Source organism: Eurypyga helias, unplaced genomic scaffold, assembly GCF_000690775.1.
Source record: "Eurypyga helias isolate BGI_N326 unplaced genomic scaffold, ASM69077v1 scaffold445, whole genome shotgun sequence".
Taxonomy (NCBI): Eukaryota; Metazoa; Chordata; class Aves; order Eurypygiformes; family Eurypygidae; genus Eurypyga; species Eurypyga helias.
The window spans coordinates 105,772-113,353 of record NW_010253398.1 but is presented as its reverse complement, the minus strand read 5'-3'; the positions used below and the strand labels follow the sequence as shown (position 1 = coordinate 113,353).

At 39.9% G+C, this 7,582-nt stretch overlaps 1 non-coding gene across 1 annotated transcript; it reads right to left on the bottom strand.

Annotated features, from left to right (window-relative positions):
- Nucleotides 1–252: 252 nt before the first annotated feature.
- On the bottom strand, nt 253–326 carry TRNAI-AAU. Its single transcript has one exon. It is a non-coding gene; the product is annotated as a tRNA-Ile (tRNA).
- Nucleotides 327–7,582: the final 7,256 nt, after the last annotated feature.

The following is a 7,582-nucleotide window of genomic DNA, read 5'->3' as shown; positions in this document are numbered from 1 at the left end:
CTTTAAATCACAGACTGGTTTGGGTTGGAAGGGGCCTTAAAGACCATCTAGTTCCACCCCCCCTGCCATGGGCAGGGACACCTTCCACTAGACCAGGTTGCTCAAAGCCTCATCCAGCTTGGCCTTGAACACTTCCAGGGATGGGGCATCCACAGCTTCTCTGGGCAACCTGTTCCAGTGCCTCACCACCCTCTCCAGGAAGAACTTTTTCCCGCTACGCACTCACCCATTAAAATAACGTTGTGGTGTGTCTGGCCCGTACGGGGATCGAACCCGCGACCTTGGCGTTATTAGCACCACGCTCTAACCAACTGAGCTAACCGGCCAGCTGATACAAGAATTCAACTGAGCTAACCGGCCAGCTGATAAGAAAGGGTTTTGTGGTATGTGTGGTATCTACACCATACTAGCTGCTAGGACAGGTGCACTGGAGAACAGGGAGGTGCCTAGGAGTTCTAAACATGGCACTATATTTAGGCCATCTATTTGCATTTACCTTAATGGAATACAAACAAAAAGCTTATGTACAGATGCCTATGCTTATGTACTGAAGGTTGGGTGCCTACAACCTGGAGATGAATTCCCAGAGAATGAGGAAGATTGCGTTGCCTAAATACAGGCATCTGCTATCATTTTAGGCACTGTAGCCTGTCCCGCTTGGCCTTCACCGTGCCACACGGAGTAGATTTTCTGTAAGGCCTGGGTCCAACGTGTGAGGTCAGTGCAGGCGTGTCTCCAGTGTCACAGGACAACTCAGACTGCGCCACGGGCTGCGTGGTTACGGATGACAGCGGGAGCAGCAATGCTGTGTAGAGACACATGCTCTGTCTGTAATACCAAGTAGCACAGCCCAACAAGAAGAGGTAGCTAGAGCAGAACAGTTGAGATCCCAACATTATTATTAAAGCTTTTTTATTTTGGATTAGCTCTATTTCCAGGATTCCAGTGCCTGGATGTTCATTAGGAACTGAAGCAGACCAGGTGCATGCCTGGAGTAAATCTTTCAGTATTCTGGAAATTTCTAATTCAGGCACATATTCTTCTGTGATCACATTTCCGTTGCTGTGATGGAAAAAAAAAAAATATATGGGAGGTGGAGGGGGCTACAGGAAGATTTGTTTCAGAAGGATGCTCCCGCTCCCACCTAAAATGCTACTGTAGACATTACCATGATCTAGCTCAAGTACCAAGAAGAATGTAGGTGCAATAGCCAAAGGCTTTCTGTCTGCTAATTTGTCCCTTCCTTCCAGAGAAAAAAAGGTTGAAAATGAAAAGGAAGAGATTGTCCTTACTGTGTTGAATTAACAAAAATTAGTTTTTTCATTAAAAGAATGCATAGTCACTGCAACCTTATTTTTCTAAGGGGAAAAACATATCTTCAGCCAGCTTTAGCTATTTGCTATGTTGCCCTTCTCTGCATCATCGGAACGGAATTGTTTCTGATAGCACAGCACTGAACTTCCATAGGGCAATAGTCCAATCCTCTCTGATAAATGCTGTTCTCCACTGTGGTATATAGCTAAATTCTCCCTGCTCTTAATTAGCTGCACATATCTCATTAACGAGCTTTAAATCAAAGCCAGTCAGAAAGTGGCTACTGTCTCCTCTTGCAGGAGGGAATATTTCCTCCCTGTTACCCTTAGAGAATCACTAAACAATCAGCAAAGGAGATTTCAGAATAATGTGTCTCCTTGTCCCCTAAAGCTATGCAAATGGTCTTTTTTATAACACTTTTCAATCTAATTGACACTTGTAATAAAATTCTGCCTGTACTGATCAATCTTACCTTAGAGTCCTTCCACACCATCCCTTTAAGTAGTGCCCTTCAATTAAAACTTCCACAAGGCTGTGAAGACTGTAATAATCCACTTGTAGGGAGTGGGAGTTACTTGTTGCTCTGAGGATTTCATTAAAGATAGTTAAGACTACATATTTTAGGGCAATGGCTTTGTGAAGGGAGCTTTGTGAGCTTATGAATTCCACGTGCTGTTTAATTATGTCCAGTAGTCCATTGCATGAGCTCAGTGAAAGCGATCCCATGTTTTCAAACAGAATATAGCTCTTTCCCCTGTTTTCTGTAACAGGCATCTCCAGCTATAGTATTTGGAGCATTCTGCCACTACACATCAAAATAATGACAGAAACCACACACCGTCAATAAGTGAAATACTGTTTTAAGCAAATAATCCTAAGCACATCATTCTAGATTGATCATCACTTGAAAATGCCAATTAATTATTCTGTGCAAGATGAATCACCACCAGCCACATCCATTATTGAGAAAACTGGTGAATCTCTTGATGGAGAATTACAAAGCCTTTCAAAACGCCAAAATAAACTTTACAAGACAGAGAAATCATTCATTTTTATGCACAAACAAGATATCTACAACAAGACACAGCAGTTCTCCAGAATGGTGGCCAAGCTGTCTATATTGTAAAACAATTTATGTATCAACTGAACAGTCCTGCAGATGGCCAGCCTCCATCTATGTGACCTCTTCCTGTGGGGAAACTAGGGATGTTTAAAACTGTTGCCACTTTTACTAGTACTGATGGCAGAACTGAATGAAAAATTAACATTGCTTTTCACCTTATATTTCAGAATGCTTTAAGACTTCATACATATTTAAAAAAAAAAGGAAACTTATTTAAGAAAAAATGCAATAAAAGCTTAGTGTGTCAATTCTTGTAAGAAACAAACAAAATAGCCTGTGATTGTCTATAATAAATCTTACCTATAAAAGGCTTTTTATATTTTGTTAACTTTAAAAAGCATATTTGGGGATTGTATCTATAAAACTATTTTTATCTGTGTCAGAACTTTGAGAAATTCGATTTTATTTTTTAATCCCATGGAGACAGACCTTTTGATAACACTGCGATACTGTAATTTTCTCTTTCAACTTCAATCTACTAATAAAGCATGTCAGAAAAAACACTGTAACAAATATGGCAAACATATATTGTAACTAAAAGCCATTTCTCTGCAGTCAAGCTTAAACGATTAATTTGCAATCTGTATTTATTTACTCACTGAGTAACTAAATACGTACAAATTGGTAATACATTCCTGTCTAGTTTTAGCAGGATTTGTTCTGCTAATGCATTGCAGAATGAAAAAAAATGTATTGCTTAATTGCCACAAATTATTCATACATGTAAGTTGCTTACCAAACCACAAATGTAGTGATTGGAAAGTGTACCAGAAGAGTTTGCTACACCTGTCACACAAATCCAAACAACAAACATCAAGTGGAGTTTATGAACTAATTACTCAATTTATTAAAAAAAAGATAATAACTTTTTTTTCCTGAAGTGACAACATTGTTCAGCTCATGGAGCTGATTTGATCAAAACTACATATTTCCAAAAGAATATCAATTTGCAGAGTTGCTTAAATGTTGTAACTCATGATCAATGCCTGGTTTTTTTATGAATTTACTGAAATCATCAGGAGTATTTTAAACAGAGGATTTTTTTTTCCCATGAAAAATTAAAGGTGTAAGTTTATCAGAAATGTTAGAAAGAATTAAAGGGATGAAGCTATACTGCAAACTGCTGTGGGACAGAGCTTTGGGACAGCAGATATTATTTGTGATGGACCAAAACCATCCATTGAATTCAGTATAAAACCCCACTTTCAGCTTTGACTGTTTTCAAATCCAGCACCTACTTCTTTCTGCTAAGATTCAATGAGCTTTGAAAAAACTTGAAATTTTGTGAAGTAAAAAAATTCTGCCCCCCAACTCCATTTTCTCTCCCTTGTATTATTTACCCATTGTAAACATCGCCATAGGTGCATAGAGCATACCACATGGGAAGAAAGGTCACGGTTTATCTTCCCAGAGAGCTTACGGGAAGAAATTACCTTCCAGTAAAGGTGTTTTGCATCCCTTTAGGAAATTCAGTCGCATTTCTGAGGCACAAGGATAGCATCAGTAAGTCAACTTGCAACTGATACAAAGACATAAGCCTGATGAACACTTATACTGAAAGGATCCATAGATGGATGCCTGTTTCAGGTGGCTTCCAGCTGGCTGGATATGATTTTAGTCACTGAATGGGTTTGGTTATGGGCAGTGAGATGATTTAATTTTGCTATCCACCTGAGCTCAATAAGATATTCAAGCCATCTTGTTTCTAAACTCAAATGTCTTTTATTTAAACAAACATTTTTCCCTAAAAAACAAACAAACAAACAAACAACTCCTCACACACACATTAAAAAAACACACACAAAATTTAATGCATATTCAGCATAACTATTTAACATAACCAAGAGAAGAGAGACATATGTGTTTTGTCATCTGGACAGGTCAGAAATAAGCAGACACCCGTGGATGGCATTTGGGAAAACGTTCTAAAATATGGACAAGTCTGGGAGATAAGAACATGGTCCTGTCATGCCAATGGCACCATGAAAAGCAAGGCCAACTATGGTCTTGGCTTACTCCCTACTTTACAGTTACCTTGACTGCTAAACTTTAAAAAGCATAGCAAACTTCAGGACAGTGGGAAGCATAAGCAAGTCTAAACTCAGCCTGAGATTTTTCTCAGTTGTGTCGGTTACATTGCATGAAAGAAAACGTTAAGTGCCTTCAGCTGCTCAGTGCAGATGTCTGTGTCGGGTCAGTCTTGCTGATGGAGAAGAATAGCCTGACTGTACAAGTCAACTTGTCATAGGGTGGATATCTAAACTGCACCAGAATAACTGAACTCTACAAGTGCCTATTTCTCCTTCCATTATCTATAAAAGGGACCCTACAGTGTCTGGCTCAGATGTCATCATCTATATTTTAGCTATCTAAAATTAAGTTAGATGAATCATGTCCTGTGAGTTTCAGAAAAAGAGTTGACTGATTTGTCCCACACACATCCAGCCCCCTGAATGCATCTGAAAATCAGTCAGAGTTATATCACAGGCCATGATGTTCCGTAGGCACGTAATCCAAGTTTGTTACATGGCCTCAGTAATGCCTGCCCTTGGGGACAGGTGAACTTCACCTTACAGGGTTTGATTCATTCAGTGTTATCAGATTCTGTCTAGATTACTGAAATAGCACTGTTTTGATCTCAGCATAATCAGTGGTAGTGACCACTTTTTATTCCTATAATAAGGAGATTTTTCTCAGATTGACTGATTTTTAAACCTTGTTTCTGCATACCAGGAATGTAGCTCATTCATCAGGTTACATGTGACTGCAGGACAAGACTGATGTCCCCCTATATGGATGCATCTCTTTTGTTCCCCCTGATTCTGATTGGTATGTGGAAAGGCATATAAGATTTACAAAGGTAGATGAGATCACCAAAACCAGAGAGGCTATAGCTTGATAAGCAACTGACTTCCCCAAGGACCACTAAGTTGCTCTCTACTCCTATAATCTTCAACCAAAGCAGAAGACACAGGACTATTTTCTGAAAGACGTCACTAACTAATAAACTGAAATTCTGTGCAGTGGAAGAAACCTACTCTTTTCAAACTGAGAGGCATGTGCCCTCAGCTTTCTGCACCCCAGCAAGTGAAGGTGCCTCTATGAGATGCATTAAGACCATCCTTGGATTTGCCCATGCCTAAAAGGTACCTCCAGGCTGTTCCACACACGGTCTCCTGATTCACTGAGTTCCTCCACAGAGATGTGTTAGATCCCTCTGTGGCAGATGGAGGAGAGCAGACTCCTGATTTGCACTCCCTTAACTGGTTTTCAGAAACATTACCTCCCTCTTTTAACCATGTAAGCTCCCTAGCCTTTCAATTCTGGAGGTCTTGACTCTACAGGACCAGAAATCCACTCTTAATGTTTGCATAGGCTGCTGAAGATGTCCCTTTGCCTCCAACCCAAGGACTTGTTCAACTTCTTTTATGCTCAAACTTCGGCATTAATTAGGCATGGCTGGCTCAATTGACATGACTAGTCAACAAATCAGAATGATCATAATTTGTTGCTATTTTACAGGTATGAAAATGCAGTAGAGAACGCAGCTCCAGTTCTGTCCATTTCTATAGACATTTGCTTTGGCAAGCCTATGTATTTTAAACCAAAACTGCAGATGGGAGTAAACTGACCCCCTGGAAGTTCCTGTTCTTCAATTCGTAATGAGAAGATGGCAGAGTCAGGAAATTTCAGAGAGCTGCAGAATCTGAATATTCCAGAGAAGACACTGCATGTTGCACTCATTTATTTCAGCCCTACATTTGACTCAGAACTAGCTGAGCTGTTGCAGTCCTCAACAGTTTCTTGCCATTTTTGCCACCTACATTAGTGACATTTCCTAAAAGCATCTCCTTGCTAGCTAACACCAGCTTGGTTCCCCTGGGGATAGCAATAATTTAAAATATATTTATCCACTTAGGAAGAGACAGATCAAAGAGCAGCTGGGTTAAGGGGGGAAAAAGCAACAGCCGGGACTTGAGGGGATTCTTAGGTTTCAAAATAGAAAAGGTTGCTTTTATACTTTTTTTTGTGGTTTTACATTATACATTTTTCTAGCATATCCACAAATATGCTGATAGAACAAATGAATGCATTCTCTAGGAAAAAAAAAAAACCAAACCCCAATCCTGTGACAGTTTGAAGGGCACAGGATTCTTCTGTTCCAAGATCTCTCTGTGGACACTGCCCAGAAGTGATGGGAATTCCTAGACTCCAAGTGCATACCACTTACATTAATTATTGAAATAAACTTCATATCAGGTTCAGCATTTTAAAATATATTTATTTGCACAGAAGAAGGAAGAAGTAGGATGCCTCCGATGCTTCTGCCATCTGCTCCTTTGAAAAGAAGACTCGTCTGCTTGTCTCTTGGCATAGATAATTTCTTATTTACAGAGCTGAAAAAGCAGCTCCAAAGCCTGTGTTAAGCTGAGGGCTTTGGTATCCTAAAACAATGTCTCTCAGTTTTATATTTCATTTTACATTTTATTAGTCCTCATCATGTATGTTCATTCTTGAAGACCAGAGTTCCAAACAGTTTAAGGTGAGGCTGACACTGAAAACATGCCTTCCTGGTTCTGTCTAAGGCAGCTGACATCTCAAAGGGATTGCTCATGTTATACTTAAAGCATAGCTATTGAATTAAAAGCAAGCTAAGAGTTAAAAACCACAAATAATGGTGTTCTAACTCCTTCCCACCCATCCTCAGTTTTGTACACTGTTCTTCAGTGAGTAGTTGTCATACTAGTTTTAGTCAGGACAGAGTTTAAACAGTAGCTGGTATGAGGCTATGTTTTGGATTTGTCCTGAGAATAGTACTAATAACACTTGTGTTTTTTAGTTCATGCTGGGGAGTGCTTGCACTAATTCAAGGACTTTTTTCAGCTTCTGATATTGCAGCTGTGTTCCCAACATTCTCCCTACAAGCAGTGAGGGAGGGACGACAACACACAATTCAGCCAGCTAACCCAAACTAACCAAAGGGGTATTTAATTCTATAGCACGTCATGCTCAGTATATCAGCCAGAAGTGGGCCAGGGGGCCATAGCTCGCTTGTTTGTTAGCTCTCTAGCTTGTCCGTTTGTTAGTTAGGTGGTGGGTCAGTTGGCTTTCCTGGTCATGTTGTTGCTTGTGGGGCTCACTCGG